Below are 24,006 nucleotides of genomic sequence, written 5' to 3' on the forward strand. Positions count from 1 at the left end.
AATATAAAGTTGCATATATGGCAAAAATATATGTCCCATGTTTAAAAATTATGTATATGTAACATATATTGTGTATATGTTGTATATGAAGAAATGACATATATTCCAATATACTTGATATATTTGAAATCTAAATATTGCTGTATACCAGATTCCTGTATGGGATACTAGTAGCAGACTAGTCTATGGCAGCGATACAGGTACAGTCTACAGTCTATTCTCCAGCATTACAATAGAATAGTGTGTTTGTGTGCTTTCTGCTTGTCATGCCTTACCAGACTGTTTAATCATGAGTGACTCAGAGCAAAACCCCAAACTCATGGTGAGGAATGTATGAGCACATGGACAGACATGAGGTATGTGAGGAATTAAAACACGCATTCTCAGCACTTTGAGAGGCAACAGCTGAGTAACGATCGGTATAAAGAATGTGACGAGAGACGTGATGTTGTCTGTTGCTCTCTGTTGTCTCTGCAGCCATTAGTTCTAAGGCCAGCTGTGGGTCTTAGTGTATCTACCCAATATGTGGCTATTTTGTCGCTTTGGGGTTCTTTGCGCTGGTTTTGGAGATGAGGATCATGCCCTCGTTTGGAGAATTGTACCAGTTATTGCTAAACTTGTCCTGTAAAACTGGAATGCTGCCTTGACGTCATGGTAGTTTTGAAACTTGTTGAATTAGGGACTCGCGCCTGCTGTTTTTCAGTGTGTGGACTTCAGTCAGATCTATACAACACAATATCAGCGGAGGCTCCTGGTAGTTGATGAGTTGTAAATCAGTGTTGCTTTGATTCTTTACTTGCTGGCTAATTAACATTTTGCTATGGATTTTATGTCTTAAGCTTATTATATAATAGGAACCTTTAGGGGTTCGTCAATTTAAAACTGTGGAGGAATCTCTTACGGTGCTTTGAGGAACCTTTAAGGGACCCTTTTCCTCTTGAAGTGCTTCCTCCAAACCTCCAAAAGTTCCTCAAGTTCCTCAAAGGGCGTAAACGACGTGTACCTTTAGTAATAGAGGCAGAATTCCCAATTCCTAATATTCAGTCTTGGTCCAGGGCTGAAAATGTGCCCATATTTTATGAATTGAGTGCTTATTATTATAATTTTAAAATAATTTTAAAATTATTATTATGTTTTACATATACATACCTTATTATTAATATTTTGCTCTGTGTGGTTTAGCAACACAAGTCTTTTCTCCATCGTAGTCCAGTTCCAGAGTGGACTATGTTTTTTTAGAAAGGAGCTTGAACCTCGCTTATCTAATCCTGACCCCGCATTCCTGTTAGCCTTCCTGCTTGGAGCAGGTTACTGCCCTTTCTGGCCTTCCACTGGGGGAAATCGCTGTCAGCTTCCTGCCTCTGTTCTGAACTATGTAAGGTGGCACGTGTGAGGAGCTTTCAGCTGGATGAACCTTTTCCACTGACTGCTGCGTGTCGCCCCTGCTTCAAAAGAGTGCGGCCTGCCATTACACTCGCCACACCCAGTGCTGAACTCAATCAAATCAAACCCCTCAGCTGGTTCTCATTGTTTCTCTACTCTTGAATTGGCTTCTTCAAGGGGCTGAACGAAGCCAGCATGTGCCGCTAAAGCTCAACACAGCAAACATCCTACTTAACGCATGTTGTGGCAGTGAAAAGCAGCAGCAGTACACGGCCCTTCACACTGTTTATAGCATCGGTGGGTCGCACTCATCATGGCCATTACTCCGCTTTTCCACCCTGATGTTCATGAACGTTCCCTTTTTTCTCTGTGGTCGGCTGTGTGAGTGCACACACGCACGCACACACACACACACACACACATACACACACACACACACACACATACACACTGATCCTGTGCCTGAGGCCCACAATGACCGAGTTGTGTGTTAAATCAACAGTTTTGTTCTCCCTTTGACCTCATTGGCGCAGGCCCGCAGTGCCAGGCTGCTCAGTGCAGGCAGTGAGCTCTGGCCACTGGCAGGAACAAGAGTGGCTCTGTGTCTTTGGGAGTGGACTGGACATTTCTGGCCGGCCAGCGCGCTGGCTGTGACTGAGCAGAAATCGAGAACACCGCATGACATAAGCTGCCACACTTGCATCACAGATCGCTGTCATACAGCACAGCACAGCACATCATACCACAGCACAGCACAGCACAGCACAGCACAGCACAGCACAGCACAGTGCCTGTCAAGGTGGCTTACGTCACAGACAGTCACAGAGAGTGAGGTGAAGAGGTTTGCTTTATATCATTCATTTTAAATAGGTAGAGGATAATATTGTTGGCTTCACACACAAACCTGTATCTCCATTTTTCATTTTCTGACATTATTTAAATCTTACATCGGGTCCATATTTCATTATGATGGACCAATAGAAATGCTTCAAAATGACTTGAAAGTACTTACATTAAAAGCAGTGTTAATTTTGGCAGGTTTTGATTTAGGTTTAGTCTTTTGACTATTATACTTTTTGCATATTAGTTTTAGTGAGATTTAAGTAATTTAGTTATTGTTATTATTATTTGTAGTATTTTTGTTTTTATTAGTATAAATTTTTTGTATGTAATTTAGTGATTCTTTGTTATTGAAACTTTCTTAAATAAAAAACATTTTGTCTAATATATATTTAGACAATACACACACACACACATGTGTATATATATATATATATATATATGTGTGTGTGTGTGTGTATTGTATATATATATATATATAGTTTTTTGCATTATGGTGCTCCATTCAACACATCTAGGATAAGTTGGAGAGTTGGGCATGATAAGGTGGGGTGGTGCTCAACCATCATCCTGACCTCACTAACACTCTTGTGCCTGAATGCAATCAAATCCTCACAGCAATACTCCTCCAAAATCTAGTAGAAAGCCTTCTTCCTTGGACAGTAGAGACAGCTGCTCCAACAATACCCTTGATACCTCAGAAGAAACAAAGAATGAGCATGTGTCCCAAAACCTTTGTCCATATTGTGTATATAGGTAGGGGGCAGTGGATGAAGAACAAGAGATCTGGAGTACACAGGGGGAAAAAGTGATGATTTTACTTTATGAATGATGAATAATATTAATAATATTTATTACATCAACACGAGTATTACCAAACCTACGACAAAAATGATGCAGTATATTTATGTAATTAATGATTTGAACGATTATGAATTTGAATTAGGTATATTCAGTCCAGTCTGAGAGCATATACTGGGAGCAGATAATGAACAACCCCATTTAGGGTCCAGTTAGAATATTAGACTATCCAATTACTTGTCCCTAGCTATGTTATAACTGTACATGAAAAAATAAAAAATCACCATAGCGATTCTGGTCACTGCATCACGAGACTCGGAGCAGGCCGAGAATGCTGGCTCTGCGCTCAGGCATCCTGTAAGACGATATCGGGGTTTTACGGTGGGTGGTCAAGCGCAGTGGAACAGGAGATTACTAAATTCATAATCTGCACCCTCTCTCATGCTGTGGAGTGTTATGCATGTCTGTAATGTAAGCTCACATCTATAAGGCAAGCACATACTGCAGCTATATTTTAACACCTCGACTGGACCACATGCTGGGCTTTACTGTCTCTTCTATTTTGGAGGCAGCTTTGGAAGTTGTCTGCAAGAACTGTGGACATCAAGAAAAGCCATTCAACAACAAAAAAAGCCCTATAAACCCTATCCGTACAGACAAAACCGGCATGGTGTCCAGAAGAATGGAGGTTTCCTGTTGTTTCACTTGCTGCAGGGTGATTTTGTGTGTGTGAGTGTGTGTTTTATGGTACTGCGTTGTTGCCGAGTGTGCCCAATGCACAACAGTTGGCTGTAGGTTTTACCATGTCTTTGCGGAGATGCTAAGTAACTTTTCATCGTGCTTGAACGCCTGCAAGTGTAATGTCTTGCAGATTCCTAATTCGGTATTGTCCTTGTTTCAGCTTTAGTCTCGCTACTTTTGTGGGTTCTAAGGCTTGTCCTGGAGTACGTTTTCCTGTTAGTGTTCAGGACCAGGCTTTAGCTCTTCCAGGCAATCAAACTCAGCGTAGCTTCTTCGTATCTCTGAAACGGATCTTCGTATGAACTTGAACATGCAGTACAGTGCATGCAAATCCCAGCAGTAAGTGTGTTTTGCCTGCAACCACCTGTGTAGAACCCCCATCCCCTCCCCCACCCCGTGACACCAAAACAAACCTGACCCGTCAAGACATGCACTCCACAAGACCTCTGGCGGTGTCCTGTTGTTTCTGGCACCAAGGCCTCAGCAGCAGATCCTTTAACTTCTATAGGTTGAGAGGTGAGGTTTCCATGGGTTGCTTCAATAAGCCTTGGGTGCCCATCACCCTGGTGCCAGTTCACTTGCAGTTGTCTTGCTTGGGCCTGACCACTGCATATCAGGAACACCCACAAGACCTGCCTGATACCTGTTTTGGAGATGCTTTGACTCCGTTGTCTACCGTCACATTTTGGCTCTTGTCAAAGTGGCTGAGACCTTTATGCTTAGCCAATTGTCCCACTGCCTAACGTCTAGATCCCGCCCCTTTGACAGATGCCGTTGGAACCAGACAGTCAGTGTTCCTAACTTCTCATGTCAGTGGTTTTAATGTTATGGCTGATATATATGTATAGTATATTGTGATATGCATATTTGTAACCCATAAAAAAAGAAAAAATATATACACTATGTCTAAAGTTTGTGGACACTTGTTCCAATGAATTTCAATGAATTTCCAAAGAAGTTGCACCCATTTCTGACACAGGTGTGCAAATGCAGACAGCCACAGCTTGTCTAACTTTGTAGAGAAGTATTGCCAATAGAATAGGACATGAACCTATTGGCATCACCCTGTCTAATGCCAGGCTTGGGTTAGAGGGGTATAACACCTCCCAGCATTGAGCTGTGGAGCAGTGGAGGAACTGTGCTCTGTGTTGGAATGATGGTCGGTGCTCCCTCCAATACTTTTGGGATGAGATTGTGTAGTGAAGGAGGGGACTCCACAAGTATCAGATACTCCCTAGTAGTAGTGGTCACACTGCTGAATAGCGTTTTACCCCAGGCTGGAATATTCTGTACACGGAAATCCTACATGAAATTGGCTCTGCAGTACTTTGTTGTTTTTTTCTGTTGGGCATCCTGCTAGTAATTAAGAAGCCTTATCTGTACTGTCTCTAACCGGTCTGTCTCAGATTGAGTTTGGACTGCGTGGGTATTTGCTGCTCACATTGTTTGCTATCAGGGGATGACGCTAAGCTCGGGGGTAGGAAATGGGTGGGCAATCAAAACAAGCAGGGATTTTGCAATTTCACCCCACTGTTTTCTTAGGCTTTATTAGAATCTGGATGAAACTTTAAGACGTTACAAATGTGCTGACCACATCATTTGATGAGTTACCATTCCAAACACAACTTTTTAATATATTGGAAAATGCCTAGGAGGTACAGCCAGGGGAAATAATTAGGACACCCCATGCAAACCTGTCTTTTTTAGCATATTTAAACATCTGGACATTTGATTTTCATGTGCACAGTGCTAAGAGATGGAGGTCATATAAAAATACTGAAGAAATGTCTTAAAAATCATCTATTAATCATGTAATTAATAGAAATGCAGCTTCCCTGTGAGGAATCAGTTGGAACACCCCCACATTTGTTACTACTTATCCTCACAATCAGAATCAGGTGCAGAACATCAGCTGCAGGTGATCAGAACATGGTTAGAGAGGATTCTGGAGGAGTCTGTCTTATTTAAACCTCAGACATTTAGTCTGGTTGGCTCCTGATTGTTGAAGTGAGTGGTGAAAATCACCATGGGCAGATCCAGAGAGCTCTCTGATGCCTTCAGAAAGAAGGTTGTATATGCAGAGAGTCTGGGAAGGGGTTTGAAAAGATCTCAGAACAGTTAGAAATCAGCCGTTCCAGCCGTTCTTACTGACAGTCCAGTAAGTCATTTACAAGTTGAGAACATTTAAAACAATTGCCTACATGGTCAGGTCAGGCCGTCCTAGCAAGTTCAGCCCAAGAGCAGACCACGAGATCCGTGAAGAAGTCTCCAACCACCCTAAAGTGTCATCACGGGACCTACAGGTAGCTCCTTGCCACAGTTTGGAGCAGTGGAACTGTGTTCTCTGGAATGATGCTTGGTGTTCTATCAAATGCTGTTGATATAAGTTGGGGAGTTGGGGATGATGAGGTGAGTGGTGATCATTTAAACATCCTGACCTCACTAATGCCCCTGTCACTGAGTTCATTCAAATTCCAGGGAAATGCTAGAGGAACGCCCTCCCTGGACAGTAGAGACAGTTGCTTTTGTAACTGTCTCTACTGAGGTGTCCAAATATTTTTGTCCATATAGTGTATGTAGCACACTCATTGTCTTAAACCAGGCTTGTTAGATGTCCTGTGAGCTGCTTCATGTCTTCGACACCCACAATGCAGTATGAGCATTTGTAATTCGGAACACATGCTTGTTCTGGTTATAGAGACGTGAGACTTTCATAGACCATTGAAGGCTTCCATCACATTATTTCATGACATGCATGAGCACTCTCTATAAAAGGAGATGGTTTATGGAGTGAAAATAAGATCATTATGGAAAGGCCATTGAACAATAAAAGCTGAGATATGCCCTCAAAGAGTGAAAGACCCCACAGTGCAGTTCTTCCCCTGTTTCTGCTCTGTACCCGTGCAGGTCGGAGCCGTGTGACAGCTTGTATAGAAGAAGAGTGCGGGAGTGCTTGAGGGCGTCACAGACAATAGAATAATTAAGCTAACTGAAACCAGACTCAGTAGAGTCTGTGGAGACCAGCCTGAGATGCACAGTATCTCAAAGTTAGGAGAACTTACTCAGACAACCGCTGAACTCTGACTACTTCTGTAGGAAGAAAGGTCAGGTCAGGTGGTTTTATCAAGATTGGAAGGCTGATCTTCAATTTTCATAGGCAGACTTTGATTCTGTGTTCTGTGATTTGCATATTTGTAGGACATAAACCCATAAAAAAAGAAAAAAACATAAACACTATATGTCCAAAAGTTTATGGACGCTTGGTCTAATGAATTTTTTCAGCTACTTTAAGTTGCACCCATTTCTGGCACAGCTTGTCTAACTCGAACTCCGTAGAGAAGTATTGCCAATAGAATAGGACTCTCTAGAGTGGATAAACATGAACCTATTGGCATCACCACGTCTAATTCCAGGCATGGGCTAGAGGGGTATAAAGTCCCCCAGCACTGAGCTGTGGAGCAGTGGAAGAATTGTGTTCTCTGGAATTATGGTCGGTGCTCCATCCTGTACTTTTGGGATGAGTTGGGGAGTTGGGATGAGGTTGGGTTCTGATCATCCAACACCCTGACCTCACTAACACTGTTGTTAATGCTGAATGCAATCAAATTCTTACAGCAGAGCTCTGTAATCTAGTACAAGGTATTTTCTTTGTGCAGTTGCTCCAGCAAAAGCAGGGTAAAGTCTTTTAAATTCTCTTGATTTTGGAAGAAACAAGGAATGAGGTGTCCAAATACATTTCTAGGAAACATCTTACCTTCACATTGTGTGGAGGTTCTTCAAACTTTTCAAAGGTTCTTCATACATCTTCAACATCTCAGTTCCCATCTTACAAGAATCAAATGCTCAAAGACTGATATCTCTGGCACCCTTTGGCAACTTCATGTAGAGCGTAGAGGAACCTCTTAGTTGGCAAATGAAGCATGGTTGTTTTCAGTAGTCAGCTGTGAAAAACATTCCTGCTGGGTCCTGAAGGGGTTTTGCCAGAGGAGTCTGGGAGTGGAATCTGGAATCTGCTTTTCAGGTTTAGACATGATCTTGAATCGGATCCTCCATGTCTTTCGTAACGGCATAAACACAATGATCTGAATCAGTGTTATTAAATCAGTGCTCCCAGACCAGTCTGTGCTGAGGTGCGCTGGATTAATAGCATTCAATATCATTCATTCAAATACAGCTAAGAAGTTACACTGTACTGACAAAAGTATTTGGACACTGGTTCATTGTTACTTACTAAAAAAAAGGCTTTCTACTAGAGAATCCTGTTCCACTTCTGCACAGCTCGCTGCTGGGGGGCTTTATACCTCTCTAGCCTATGCTTGGCATTAGATTCATATTGATCTGCTTCAGAGGATCCTATTCTATTGGCATTACTTTTGCATTCTACAGGGACTACACAAGCTGTGCGTGTGTGCATTTGCACATCAGTGTCAGCAATGGGTGCAACTTAAGTAGCTGAATGCATTCATTAGAGGGGGTGTCTGCAAGCCTGTCGTTTTTGCAGTTTTTTCACAATTTGACATACTGTGAATTTAACATTTGTTCTTTATATTATTCCACATATTATTGATGAATGGACCAATAGAAATGCTCCCAAATGACTTGGAAAAAAGTCTTTTTACATTGACTTCCATTGAATGTTTACAAGGTTTTTATCCTTCTTCTGTAAAGTTGGAATTTTGGAGAAACAAGGGTTTTGCATGACGATAATATGTTGAGCCTGGGAGGAAATCATGAAAACATTAATTTAGGGATCAGCCTGAATATTCAACTGTCAAACATCATGACTGTCAAAGTCTGCATCTGGCCAGGAGTTATGTAACACGTTAGGCTACCAAATAGACGTGATAGAGATGGCTCTATGGAGGCTCTGGGAATGAGCATTAGGGGCCAGATCTTCAGAAATCTCCCAGTATTCTGTTGTAGAATAATAGTGCCCTGTGCTTTTATCAGACTTTACAGAATACAGCCATAAAAGGAGCAAATTGGACATTTCTGTCCAGCAATATTAATGGCAAACAGCAAACTCAGTGCAGAGTACAGGGCCCTGGAGGGCCATCTTCGGTACCTGAATACACTTTTAACTAATGGCTCACAAGGGGAGCTCCTTGGCAAAGCACAGCCTTCACTCAGCTGCTTCTCTGCCCAGACCGTAGTCAAAAGCGCTTTTGTACGTGTGAAGAAAGCCTCGACTTCTTTAGGATAACTACCTCGCTGTGGCAATTAAACAACTGACTCAACATTTCCTCTGGTGTTTTAATGTTGCCCTGGGCCTCTTGAATGTAGAGCTGGAACCCTGCAATTGGCTACTGTACCATAGTGATAATTTGTCTGTGTGCTGAAAAAAAAACCCCAAAAAAACCCAGCCCGGCCGTCTACAGCTGGTCAAGCTGGCTAAGCTGGCTAGCATCTTAGCTCTTGACCAGCACAGGGTTAAGTTTGTGGTCTTAACCACACTTAACCTCACTAGTTCCATCAGTATGACTAAGCTAGCCAATCAGCATGACAATGCTGGTCAGCCAGCATTACCAGCTTGACCATGCCGATCCATTAGTTTTGCTAGCTTTATCAAACTAGACAACCAGCTTGACAGCCTGCATGACCAAGCTGGTCAACAGTCCTGACAACCACATTGGTTCAGGTTGGTTATGCTGACAAACCAGCTAGTCCATCAAGCTCTAATGAAAATGTATGATCATTATTAAAGGACAGTGTGTTATTAAGCTAAACTGGTCAGCCAGTTTAACCAGCTGCCCAAACAGTACATGATATGCTTTCACCTGGATGATCAGCAGAAGCTGGCCTAGATCTGGGTTTTTCAGCAGGGTGATGAACAATCATATTTCACTTACTATGTATGTAGAAGTATTTTTCTAATTGTGGCATTAGTATAAATGCCAGTTCTGATTGGCACAGATGCCACAGCCACCCATAACCAGGAGTCTCAAGGGGCATATTATAATATTGGCACCTTACCTCAGTCACCTGACCTCAACCCAACTGAACAGCTTTTCACTCAAGACAAAAATGAAGGTACAGAGACCCGAAAACAAGCAACAAGCAAGGCTTGCTGCAGTAAAGGCCTGGAAAAAAAAAAAAAAAACATCTCAAAGGAGGAGGCTGGTGTTCCTTTGTGTTCCAGACCACAGGTGGTCATTCAGGATTTGCATCCATGTGTTAAAAATAGTCTTGATGTGTAGAAGTGTTCATTTGTCCAATTACTTTTGAGCCTATTGAAAAATGGGAGAAAAATTCTACATCTTGATTGTTTCTTTTCAAATCATGGTGGTGCACTGTGGCAAATTTATGAACCCTGTGTCACTGTCCAAATACTTATGGATCCATCCAACTGTTTCAATCCAGTATTGGAAACTGAAATTGTAAGAAAAAGCCAGTGAGCTGTTCTGAGAACAGAGCATGTCTGAAGCTGTTTGTTTGGCAGCCATGTGGCCACGTCTGTCCCACTGATATAAACCATATTTGACACAGCTTTAATGCAGTCATTAGTGTATCTGAAGGCAGCAGAGAGCTCTTTGATTGCCTTGTGTGTCCCAGCCACAGCAGCAGCAGCAGCACGAGAGCAGGCCAGTGCTGGGTCATTTACAACGCAATCACACTAATTCATTCTCTAGGTTCTTTCCTGGATTGCATTACCGGATGCATTATTGAATACTCCCAAATTTGAGCTTTTTTCGTTCCAAGAAACCATTACAACCTTGACATTTAGAATAGCTGAATGATATTTACTCAGAAATGTGTCTTTATTAATAGCCTATTAAGAAAAGGGCAGTTTACATATAGCTGTCCTCAGGTGACCCGGGTCAGGTTGCATATTATTAGCTGGCGTGGAGATGAATGGATGCTTTTCCTGAAGTGTGTTCAGACTTGAAATGTCACTTCCACACTCTGCATGTTGCATTGCTCTATTTGGTGCACTTAAACCCTAATTTCCCTTTCCTTTATGTGAGTGTTTTCATTCAGACTGGGCCTGTGTGTGTGGGTGTGCCTCTTAGAATAGCAGCCTGAAGTGACCCACTGTCAGCACATATATTCAGGAGGCTAGCTCTGAGCTAGCATTTCCTCCCTATACAGCAAAAGTGATGTCAGCTTCAGGATGTTCTTGTCAAGTCTACGGGTAATTAGTTATCTTGGGTTATCTCTTCTACTGTAAGCTGGTATGTGAGACTGGATTTTGGTACTAAAATGTCAGTATGGATGTTTCCTGGTTTCATTTCGGAAATAAGATGTTCTTAAGATGTTGCTAAAAGATTATTATTAGTATTATTATTATTTGCTGTCAGTGACAGTGTTTTACATAAGTGCTGAATGATACTTGGAATGGCCTGTGTCATTTTTCCAGGTGGTCTTCAATGTCATTCAATGTTGAAAAAGATATGGTTGAATGTAGGTTGCGATATTTGGGGGACCAAAATGAAATGTCAGGACAATGTTTCATGCCATCCTCAATTTGACATAGAATACTGACATCAGCTTACATTGATCACATCGCATGCCAACGGCAAATTAACGTTGAACACCGAGTTTTAGTCATAAGGTATGGTGACCAAAAACAACCATTAATCTTAACATCTGCTTGACGTTGCGTTCATGTCAGTAGACACTGATATTTGGTTGGTTTCTTATTGTGGTGTCAGACGTCTCACGCCAGTGTCATATTTACTTCAAATATCCACCCATATCCAAAATATATCTCAAATATCCATAATTGTGAAAAAATGGTGAGCAAAACCTAATGTATGGTCAACATCAGTCTTAACATCTACTTGACGTGACATTCTGACATCATTAAACGTTGATGTTTTGTTGTTTTATTATTTGAGTGTACCCAAAATACAACATCATTCAAACATCTCACGGCAACGTCATACTGATGTCAAACATCAAAGGTAAAGGTGCACGTATTTGTCACTGTACACTGTACACTGCACAGCGAAATGGGTCCTCCGCATTTAACCCATCTGTGGTAGTGAACACACACACACACACACACACTAGTGGCAGTGAGTACACAAACCCCCAGAGCGGTGGGCAGCCAACTCTAGCGCCCGGGGAGCAGAGAGGGTAAAGGGCCTTGCTCAAGGGCCCAGCAGTGGCAGCCTGCCGAGCCCGGGAATCAAACCCACAACCCTGTCATCGATATCCCGGCGCATTTCCTCACTTTTGAATGTGAGGAATGGTGACTAAAACTTAATGTCTGATCAACGTCAATCCTAACGTCTATTCAACATGACATTCTAACATCGTTAGACATTGATATTTTATTGGTATCTTTTTGTGCTAACATTGGAGCTTGATGTCAACTGAACCAAATGTTTTTTCACATCAAACTAATTTGTTTTTTCCAACTAAAATTTGAGTTCCAATAAGATTCCAGTGTTTTTATGACTTCAAATTGATGTCCAGTGCCTGTCGGGTTTTTATTCGTGTGTTTATTTACCCTCTTGGCGAGTTTACGATTATTGGGTAGGATTTATGTACAAAAAGCCATAATTAATTTTTACGTTAACATTTTTAAACTTCTCTTTACTCCTAAAAATTAGATTATAAGATGGATTTCTGTGACAAAAATGTATATATTCACATGTTAGTATCCATATATGGACTGGGAGCTAGAACAGTGATTATCTATCGCCTCTAAATTTTTCTTTTTTAAGAAGTTAGAGCCCCTTAAAACAGAATTGTTGCCCATTTTAGAATATCTGTCAGTAAACCATGTGTTCTGCTATTGAAAATTTCTTAGGTACACATGAGTGGAGATAATACAGACCCTAATGAATAAACAGGCAAATCAGCAGGGTTCTTTATCAGCGGGTATTATTATGGCATGCGCTGGAACAATGACATTTTTGGAAAAAAAAAGGTAATTTCTCTTTTTCCCTCCTTTTTGTGGCAGTTGGTTCAGCTGCAGGGTTTTGTTTGCTACAATGGTGTCCTGAAATGGGTTTCTGCAGTGAACCCTGCCGAGCAAATTAAACTCGGGTCAACAATACAAATCTTCAGCACCTTCAACACAATATCACACCTTCCAGTATGAGGACTGCCAGGCTGCCACAATACAATGCCTTATGCATTTTCAGTCGAAGGCTTTTAAAGGCCTACCGTTCGTCCTCAACAATGTCTGTATTTAGATAAAAAACACACCACCAGGGATTAGAGCTGGGCAATGAGGCCAAAAATAAGTTTTCCCAATAGCGAATCCACATTTAGGGCAGCATGCTAGATTTAAGCGTGCCATGGGAGTTAAATGTTATCTGCATTGTGTTAGCAGTGATGCTGTTCGGTGTAGGGTTCGACTTTGTACAGTGTTCTCTAAATTGTGGAACAACAAACTGGATACAGCTTGGTCATTTCTGGTCATTTTTGTGTGGGGCTGTACTTTCTTGTGTCGTAGTAAGGCCCCTATTTGTGTTTAGTACTGGGTTAAGCATGAGGTCAGTTTCCGTAGATTACGAGATTACGAGATTACGTTCAATCATAGCTGTCTGCAGTGTCAGAAGAAGGCTACATACTAGGGAAACCTCATGTGTAGTCTTACACATATCAGCCATAACATTAAAACCACCTGCCTAATACTGTGAAAGTCTGCTTCATGCCACCGAAACAGCCCTGACCTATCAAAGCAAGTATCTGGCACCAAGGCGTTAGCAGCAGATCCTTGGGTAAGTTGGGAAGTTGTGAGATGGAGCCTCTGTGGATTTAATCAATGAGCTTTGGGTGCACATGACTTTGTCGACAGGTCACTGATTGTCCTTTCTCAGAGCACTTTTGGTAGGTGGAGATTGAGATGCCCTGACCTTCACAATTTGGCTCTTGTCAAAGGGGCTCAGATTCTTATTCTTGACCATTTTTCTTTCCTTCAAAAACTGACTGTTTACTAGCTGCCTAAAATTACATGGCATCAATTGACAGGTGCCTTTGGAGATAATCAATGTCAGTGTCAATCAGATAATCAGTTTCTTTTCCTTTTTAATGTTATGGCTGATGTTATCAATGTACATTCTCCAACATCTTCAACACAACTGATTTTATGAAAAATCCAAGAAGCTGCTTACTGTATTTCTCAAAGCATAAAACTGCCTTGATGACCTTGATTCTCACCTAATACTGTGACAAACCAGCTGAGCCCCAGTTACCTAATTATTTAACTTATTTAATTAATGAAAAAGTTATCTGGCAGTTTTGCTCACATTGACAGAGCACAGATGGTCAGGATATTAAGTTTGAGCATCTTGCGTGACTACTGGGGAAGGAAAACCTCAAAAACACATACAGTATGTTTAGTAGCAAAATTATAACACCAAGCTGAGCCAATGGAGCTCTAAATCTTTTAAAATCATTGGATGTGGTGGATTTTGAATGAAATAAGTGTTATATGATTAAAAAAGTCTCTTCTTCATGTGCAACTTTTCTCTTAGCCTGAGCTAGATGATATATTAGCTTATGTGTGACCATAATGTCTCATGTTACAGTACTTCGGTTTTGTTGTGAGAAGTGAAAAAGGCAGGGCGCCGAAAGTTATCTAACCTCTATCTCACTGCTTAAGACCAAACAACCCTCACGATTGACACATACGGTAAATGACGCCACTAAAAGTGCTTGTGTTTGTCTGGCACACGCTGTGGCTTCATTTCCCTCATCTGTGTTTGTAATTATGTAAATGTGCCGCGCAGTGCTGGCTATGGGCTACGTTCAGTGTAAGGGTCTATTAGCTACAGGGCTTCTCAGAAATTACCTTGTTGTCTGACTGAGCTGCTTTGGCTTTTATCTTCCCATTTTCAGATCTAAAACAGACATGCGCGTACTGTAAACACATGTTTAGATCTTTGACCATATGAACGATCATTTGGCAGCCATACACCCTCCATTTGATGCTAAGGACACTTTGAGAATTGGCAGAAGACAGGCGTTAACTCCTATTTGAACCCAAGCAATATTTGGAAGTCAGCAGTATGAGACATGGTATGGGAGATTTGTATGTGGCTACTTATGCTCTTAGCAGAACATTCAATATTTCAAGACAACACCTAATTATAATAATTGGGATATTTAAGTTTGTCCATTTGCCTTGAAAACTGTACTGCATTCACTTTAGGCCTTTCTTACCAGTTTTGGCCCAGTTTATAGGGCTACTGGAAAATTAGATGTATTGGGTTATAGATGCCAAAAATCTCTTTTATTTATAAAAATAAAGGTGCTTCCAAAGGTTCTTTGAGTGATGGCACTTTTTTTTAAGAACCACTTTTGCCTCTATATGGATCCAGTGTGAGGTGTGAAGCAGTGCGGTAAACAACCTTTATATCAGGTGAAGGTTCTTCAGACCTTCTCTAATCTATAATACAAACATGATTCTTTGTTGAAGCAAAAGTGGTTCACTCAAAGAACCTTCAGAAGCAGGAATCTGACCCTCCATGATCCCACCATTTGCTCTAAGAAGAAAGTGAGACAGGTAAACCACAGTTCTCACAGTTCCGTGTTCAGTAATGCAGAAGAGTGAACAGTAATAGTAAACAATGGCTGAGGCTACTGCTCGTTCCTAAAGACACCAATAATTCAACCACACACACTTACGAGAGTTTCCACTCCATCCTGTTTAAACATGTTTGACTCCAGCTGAAATACCCGGTTTTAACAAGGCGACCAATAAAACGAGAGTTAAACTGAACTGGAGTGAACGCAGGGCTGAACCCGAAGATCCACATTAATTCACTGGGACACACTAGGACTTGCTTGGTTGAACCTTTTGAGAACCAGACCCCACAGTGCCGGGGCTTGGTGAAGAGTTTACTGTTAAATTTACGAGGCTGTGTCTCTTTGCTAGCTGTGGTGTCCAGGGCTTTCGCTACTGTTGCTAATGTTTACATGGACTGAGTGGGAGGAGTTAAACCTACCGGATTTTCTCTCCTCCAATGAAGCTCAGTAGGTGCTGGTCTTTAGTCGGTCCAGTCAGAGCTGAGGTGATGTAGCGTTAGCATAAAGAATCACCCGGCTCCTTCTTCGCTCTGCTAAACTCGTCACAGGAGGATTCCTAGCGAATCAGACTCCGATACGCTCACCAGCCAAACGCTGAAACGCTGCTTTCCACACTGAGCAAGTTCACCGCCGAGCTCTGTGCACAAATGCTGCGACCTTTTGCTCTATACACTTCGGCCTTTTTACACTTAGCCTTTTGCCGGTGTTGGAGGGACTTCCAGACCTGCTCGCGGCTCTCCTGGAGGCTGTGCTGAAGCTCAGTAAAGATTTCTGAGGGAGGCTGAAGTCTGGCGAGCGCTTCGTTAAACAGTTAAAGTAAAATGTTACTATTCAGAGCCGGACGTGACGAGCAGTGAGAGAAGTCTTGTTAGGGATTTCATAAAAAAAATAATTTAAAAAATAACGGCACTTTTAAAGAAAAGGTGTTCTTCAAACAGTGGCATATAGGAACCACTTTTGCTTCCATAACAAACAAAGCAAAGGAGGGGGTGGTGGTGATGGGGAAAGGGTGAGGTGAGAGGAATGTGCAGGAATCTGACCCTTTGCATTGCATGTTTAGATTGAACTGACAGTAGACCTGACAGCGTTCGGGCCTTTCTTCTGATGTTTGAGTGATCATCATCTTGCATTGTTGATGTTTGCTTTAGGTTTTTGTGTGCATTGCTGTTTTCTTTGTCACAAAGCCGAAATTGCCTCTGACACATGGCTGTATGCTCATTGTGGATGCTAGAGCTACCCTTTCATTGTTGAACACTGTATCATCTAAATCAAAGAGCGAGTATGTCATCTCTGTAAACATGCGTGCTATACGCTCCCTGCTGGGTATATAAGGCATAAACAATGCCTCCCTTTCGCCCCCTCCATCTGTTTATAGAAATCTGACTGCTGGATGACTGGATTTCAGATCTGTGAGCTGTGCTGCCTTCCTCTCCTGATCTTTGGATGAGATGTCTGCTCTAGTCCTGCTTCAGGGACTTTGCATAATTGATATCATCTCTAAAAGCCGCTGTTCAGGAAACGCTATTTTCGGTGGGCCAGAATGTATGACTTGACTATATGACAGTCTCTGTTCTGCTCCAGCTCTGTGCCCATAACACCAGGCTTACTGCCGTCCCAGTGTTTTATATAGAAGGAGTGGATTATTGCTATAGGCCCACTTCCCCCTCACTGTGTTTATATGCCATGATTATGGTCTGCACTGGAAGCATCATTTCCGTCCTGCGATTTTGCCATCATGAAACTTTCATGTAGATTTTGTGTGCATGAGGCGCTCCCATAGAGCAGACTCTCAGTGCTAAAAACAGTGGATGATAGCATGTTATATGGACAGAAGTATTGGGACACCTGCTCATTCAAATCAAGGGTATTAAAATTAGCTTGTCCTGCTTATGTTAGAGTAACTGTCTCTACTGTTCAGGTAAGAAGGCTTTCTGCTAGATTTTAGAGCACTACTGTAAGGATTTAATTGCAATCAGCGACAAGAGCATTAGTGAGTTCAGGATGTTTATCCCCACCTTATTATCCCCAACTCACCAACTTATCCCAAAAGTATTAGATGGAGCACCGTCCATTATTCCAGAGAACACAGTTCCACTGCATGGTGCCAATAGGTTGTTGTTTATTTAGTCCTATTCTGTTTGCAGTACTTTTCCACTGGGACTAGATAAGCTGTGTGTCAGCAGTGGGTGCAACCTAAAATAGCTAAATGTATTCATTAGAATTGGTGTCCACAAATATTTGGACATAAAGTGCTTGTAGGATTGCTAGAAAGGCGACTCAAAACCCATGTTTGACTTTTCCTGTTTGATTTTCAGAAGGATTTAGCAGGCCCTGGCGTAGTGGTGCACTGTTCTACTGTGCAGCGACACCAGCACAAATATGACCATTCTGGAAGAGTCATCAGAAGAAAAGCTATGGATAGAGCCGTAGAACTGTCAGAGTTCTCGTAATGCTCAACATGGCGTCTGTTTATGGATAAAATCCCGTCCTTCGGCGAAAAGATCTAATCAGTTTGATGGTTGCTCCGCGAGTGGAGGAATGAGGAAAGTCCTTCTTGATGTGGAGAGCTGAAAAATCAGGCTTTTGTGCATTATTGAGCCGAACTCTACAAACGAATCCGATTTAATGGAATAGCATTTCGGTCTCTCCCCATTAATTGAGGTAGTCGGTCTTGTTTGACTGGAAATAACCTAAAAACAACCGCCTGCCGGCTTTGCAAGGATGGCCGCTAATCAGACTTCAGCCAAAGACTTAGGTTCATCTCAGCCTTTTCAGCTGTTGTCAATGCGTCAGCGGAGTGATACAGTTCTAGCGTGAACAAGCTGTGCTGGTATTGCAAAAAAAATAAATCTTTAGAAATATCATCAGCACAGTTAGATCTCTTCTCAACCAATCAGATTCTGAGGTTGAAACTAACTTTTGCATAATTGTCTTTAAACTGCAGCAAATCCTTGTTTTCACAAGTGGCTCTTTAACTATATCCATATGAATCTGTGCAAAAGCCATCAGCTTCCTCCTTTTCCTTAGTTTTCTACCCATTCTGAAACCGTTCGGAAGCTCTTAAGCTTGTCCAAGAAAATCACGACTCTTTCAGTACGAAGTTTATTAGCAAGATGCGGTGGGGTGGGGTGGGGTTTTGGTGGAGGGAGAGCTAGTTTGCCAACATGTGAGGAAAACAGCTGGGTTGGTGTGAGCTTGGCTGCGTTTAGAAGTCTCTTTCTTTCTCTCTCTCTCTCTCTCACTGACAAGTGGAGAGAGCAAGATAGGAAGTGTAAAAGAGAGAGAGAGAGAGAGAGAGAGAGAGTGAGCGAGCGAGCAAAATCATTTATATCCTCAGCTCCTGTAGGTTTCCAAGGCCTGCTGCTGAGTGGGAGCTAGGCCAACAGCCCTGCAAAGTGGTCTGGCAATAGGGCCCTTTATACATGGGCCTATTAAGGTTTTCTGCTCGTGTGGCTCTTATTAGATGTTCAGACAGTAGGGATTATAGCTACACTTCAGTTGTTGAACGCTGCTCACTGTTTTTTTTCCCCCCTAATCAGACATTTAGTTAATCAGAGCACTTTTATATTGAACATAAGGGCAGAAAGCAACATCTTTACCCCATTAGTGTCCTTTTAAAAAGCTTCGTCTCAGCCTGCGTTGTTATTAACGATTTCATCATAAGCTCATAAATTCCACGGCCTATGGTGCCAAAGCGTAATCTATCCCCTTGTTTAGAATCGTTATCATTTGATCGTAGCTGCGGTACAGATAATAAACTGGTGACAATCTTTCCCCTGGAGATCATTTTTCAGGTCTTTATTTGGGTCGTCAATTAAATTTCCCCTCATGAAACGTTTTCTGGCCTGATTAGTTGTTGGACGTCGATGATTGTTTGTGTACGTGTTGTTTTATCCGTCTCTCTCTTTCTCAGTGTGGGTCTGCTGATTGTGGGACAGCTTAGGAACGATGGATAATGTTGTCCTCCTCTGTTGGTGGACATGCAGTATGAGTCATTGAGATACAGAAGACCCTTTTTAGAACAGCTATCAGGGAGGAGATGCCTGGACACGGAGTGTTTCACTCTGACTGTGAAGCCTGGATGACTCAGATGAGGACCTGGCAGGATGTGTATCTGTTTGGGATAGGGCTTTCCAAGATAAACTTGTGTTTTGGCTGCTTTGATCTGCCTTGCCATGATCATACAGTGTTAGCTGTTTGTCCACACCCAGCACCTGCTGCCTGCCACTGCACGGGTCAGTTCCACCTAAAAATAGGCTTAATGTGGTAGCAAGCATTTTGACTGGACGTGACTTGACTGGAACTGGAACGTGAAGAAACTTTCTCAACATTCTCAGCTGATGAATTCATCCTGGCCAGCTCAAGATGGTCAAGCTGGTGACCATCTTAGCTCTTGACCAACATAGGGCATGTTTTTGTTTTGAGTTAGATGCTGAACAATCAGAATGACCAGCAAGACCATACTGGTGGACGAGCATGACCACGCTGATCGAGCAGCATGACCAGCATCACCAAGCTTCATGACCAGCAAGACCAGGCTGGTGGACCCACATAACCATCAGGACCAGGACTCAAAAGCAGCTTACAATATGCTGGTCAAGAGCTGGTTAACCAGCTAGCTTACCAGCATACGGTTTGTTCTTGCCTGGATGACCAACTTCTCAACCACCTTGACCATTAAAGTCCAGCTTACACCATCTGAAACCAGCTACCAGCAAAAGCTGGTCATGAGCTGGATTTTCAGCAGAGTTACAAAATTAGTTCCTCCAAGAGCCATCAATCGAAACTTCTTCAGGGAACCAAAAGTGGTTTTTAGTATGAATTCACTCCAGGGAACTCCAAGGAACTCTTTGTGGCACATGAATTTTAACAGTGTTCAGCAGAATACAATGAGATGCATCTCCAACCAAGTGCATCTCCAAAACAGCCGGTCTATGCAGTGGTCAGTGCCTCCCAAAATTGCTCCACAGAAAGACAACCAGTGAACTGGTGACAGGGTCATGGGCGCCCAAGGCTCATTGATATGATCCATGGAGGTACCAGCTTCAGAGATCTGCTGCTAACATTTGGTACCAGATACTACAGAACATCTTTAGAGATCTTGTGGAGGCCATGCCTTGGGTGTTCAGAGGTGTTTTGGTGGCATGGCTCAGATGTATTTATGTAATTATGAAGTTATGAATCCATGATCTTACTCCATTGACTGTAAATAATTTCATGAGTGGTCCGCTGAAAAGGTGAAGGTCGTCTTAGTGTACCAGCAGTTCTTTAGCATCTACCCTGGGCTTTATCCATCTGTTAAAGCTCCTGCAGGGCCATCCTCTGCAGCTTCTCCCTCTCTGGTGCTCCAGTCCGGTGAGTGATGGCTGCTCATTCATGCTCCTTTTATTCTTCCACCCTCCTCTGTGTGCTGAATGGCCTGTCTGACTGATTGATGCGGCTTATCCTCGAAGAGGTCACTCTGAAAGGGAAGCGGACTTCCGCCAGTCCAAGCATCCAGAGCAGAGAGTTCTGGTTTTCGCATGGCTATTTTTCAGCATGTGGAGTTAACTTCACTCAGTAATGGGGGGGTTATTTTAAGACCCCATTTGGACGAGATGTTCTGCTTAAGGTCTTTTTACACAACAATATTTGTTTATGGGTGATTACTGTGGCGAGTAATGCATGCCAAGCATTTTCCATTTGTTTTTGCTCACAGGAAAGTCAGGTCAAGGGACAGGAAGACTTGGCTGGAGTATTTATAGAGTTTCCTGTTTCATATTACTGTTTTTTTGATTGTGGATATGAGTTTCCACATCCAGGCCTTCCAATGAGACCATAGCCTTTTGTTTATGACCAATTACAATGGGAATGATGTGGAACAATATCTAGGCGTTACTCATAGGAAGGGACTTTAAGGCCTAGGGTGGTAGTATTGCAGTGGTATTATAGATTTTCTGTGTTTATACAGTATTGGAAATGTGCTATAGACACAAACATCAGCCATAACAATAAACCCACCTGACTTATGTTGTATAGGTTTCCCTCATGCCACCAAAACAGCCCTGGAGACATAGCATTCACAAGACCTCTGAAGGTGTGTTGTGCTATCTGGCACCGACGTTTAGCAGCAGACCTTTTACGTTCTGTAAGTTGTAAGGCCTCCATGGATTGCTCTGGGCACCCATGACCCTATCATCGGTTCACTGGTTGCTGTGTTTTATACAGTATTTGGATCAGCCATGACATTAAAACCACCCGACTAATAATGTGTAGGTCCTCATCGTGCCACCAAATGAGGTCTGACCCAGCTCTGACCCCAAACAGGGTCATCGGTTCACTGGTTGTCCTTTCTTGGAATCCTGGTAGGTACTGATCAGAGCATACTAGGAACACTCACAAGTGCTGACCGATGGCTCAGATTCTTATGCTTTCTTATTTTCCCTGCATCCAAAATATCAACGTCCAAGAGGTGGGATAAATATATATATATAGAAGCCACCCCCTGACAGGTGCCATTGTAAAAAGATTAGATTTGGCTGCCGCCCCTATCCAGAGCACATTTAAATATAAAGTGATCTGTTCATAAATGGGTTGGCAATTTAATTGTAGTCAGTGAAGACTGGAGTGTCCTTAAGTGTTTCCACACTGCTCATCATTACATCATGGATGGAAACCCATCCATGGGCCATTTTTCCCCATTGCTATTGCTCCAAGCACTCAAACAGTCATATAATTTGCATTTTACCCTGTGCTGATTGCCTTCATATGACCAGAGACTCAGAGTGTGCAGGTTGGCCTGCCTAGGAGTGCTCTGATGGACTGACTGTGTTTGGATGAGACTGTTAATGAGGCAAAACTGAAAGAGCCCCACTCCCATTGTCCAGCTTTCAGCAGCAGGCCAACAAACAGAGGGTGTCAAGGAGAGGCCATGCAACCGTGTCTCTGTGTTTAACTGAAAGCGAGCTGAATAAACAGAGAGAGGATGGCTGCTCCACAGAAGACGGAAGCGTTCGCTCAGTCTAAGGACCTGGCTGGTGAGGTGCTGAGCACACGGTAGGATTGAGAAAAAGAAGAGGCAGGTGATGGACATTTCAATAGTGCTCACCCTTTATTCATTGTTTTTCTTAAGTGCTTGTGCTCAGTCTGATGCCTACTGACGTAAAGACTTCACGGTGGAGATTGTAGCCACTGCTAAGTGTTCAGAGTGTTCTACTCTTATCCAGGCTGTATTAATACACTTGATGAAGTGAACGTTATGCATAGTATGGCAGAATTGCCAACACACCACTCACTTCTCACCACACACACTTTTCCCATCATCTCTCGTTTGCCGTCGTTCATGGAAAATACAGTCAATGATGCAGTGTAGGTCTATGAGAGTAAAATATACACTAAAACTCTATATGGACAAAAGTATTGGGACGCCTGCTCATTGATCGTTTCTTCTGAAATCAAGGGTATTAAAAAGTTTGTCCTGCTTTTGTTGGAGTAACTGTCTCGAACTGTCACCTACGAATTAAGATATATTGTGCAGCCATACTCAAGTATTGAATGGAGCACCATCATCCCAGAGAACAGCTCAATGCTGAGTGCCTTATACCCCTCTAGCCCACGCCTAGCATTAGGCATGGTGCCAATAGGTCCATGTTTATCTGTTCTGTTGGGGTCTAAAGGGAAATCATGTTACAGAGGCAGGTCACCAAAGCATTAGGAGACTTGCCCAAGGACTTAATGGGGTTGCGTGGCATGGTCTGCTGGATGGAAGGAGAAGGTGCTCTCCACTTATACTTATTTATACTTTCATATAAATAAGTAGAGCTCCTCCATGGAGATTATGTTTGAGGAAGCAATGCTGCACAGTAGAAGGGTGCACCACCCTCTTGACTGTACACATTCATGCAGGTTCTTGGCAGTCATATGGGGGTTTGGATTTGCCAGCAGTCTTACCAGCACACTTTCACTTCACTGTGAGTTTAGGCTACTCTATCCACCTGTGATTGGCCAATAATGACTATCATTTCATGATTACATTTATGCATTTATTACATTTACCCATCCTCTTCTTTAAGGAGGATACCAGAGCCACCTCTTTAGGAGCTGTAATTGCATTTAAACATAAGAGTGTCTTCTCACTTCACACAGCTCTCTTGTGCCTTTCCCAGAAAAAGGGAAGTGCTTGGATCAATTGCGATTAGGTTTAGGGAAAAATAATGCCAATTGGCTGCCAATTGGCTGATTTAATGTATGCGGAGCGCAGTTCTGTTCGAAAAAAAAAAAGCCATTAATGGCGCCTTGGCTCTCTGTTAGAGTCAAGAGTGAAACAATTGATGCATGGGAATGTAGTCCTGCTTAGTCCTGCTTGGAAAGCCACGTCTTACTATTCCTCTGCCTTATTGTCCTGTGCTGTATGGGTGTGAGAATGCAGGCAGGGTATAGAGTGGGTTAGAGTGGGGTGGGGGAGAAGCCAGGCCCTGCCTTGTGGTTGAGCCATAATTTAAGCAGTGCAGCGAGTGCTGTGGTTCAGGGCATGCCTAGCGATGGGCATGGGAATACTTAACAGCCCTCCAGAGAAAAAAAACAAACTCTACAGCACAGAGCCAAGCAGCAGCTGCTGCCTCCGCACAGTTCTCATCCATTTACACAGCACACAGCATGAGCTCATGGAGTACCACCTCAACCTGAGCGGCTTTGGCTTGTCTCAGCATATCGAGGTCTGCTAGAACATCCAGATCCTTTGTATTTTCACTTTGGAACTGAATGGAGGAAAATAGC

The 24,006-nt window shown here is 42.6% G+C and overlaps 1 protein-coding gene across 3 annotated transcripts in view; it reads left to right on the forward strand.

Moving 5' to 3' along the window:
* tspan9a (tetraspanin 9a) overlaps window positions 1-24,006 on the forward strand; it is a 255,945-nt gene that overhangs the window by 975 nt on the left and 230,964 nt on the right. The window lies entirely within an intron of this gene.

The sequence above is a fragment of the Salminus brasiliensis genome, chromosome 13 (genome assembly GCF_030463535.1).
Source record: "Salminus brasiliensis chromosome 13, fSalBra1.hap2, whole genome shotgun sequence".
Lineage (NCBI taxonomy): Eukaryota > Metazoa > Chordata > Actinopteri > Characiformes > Bryconidae > Salminus > Salminus brasiliensis.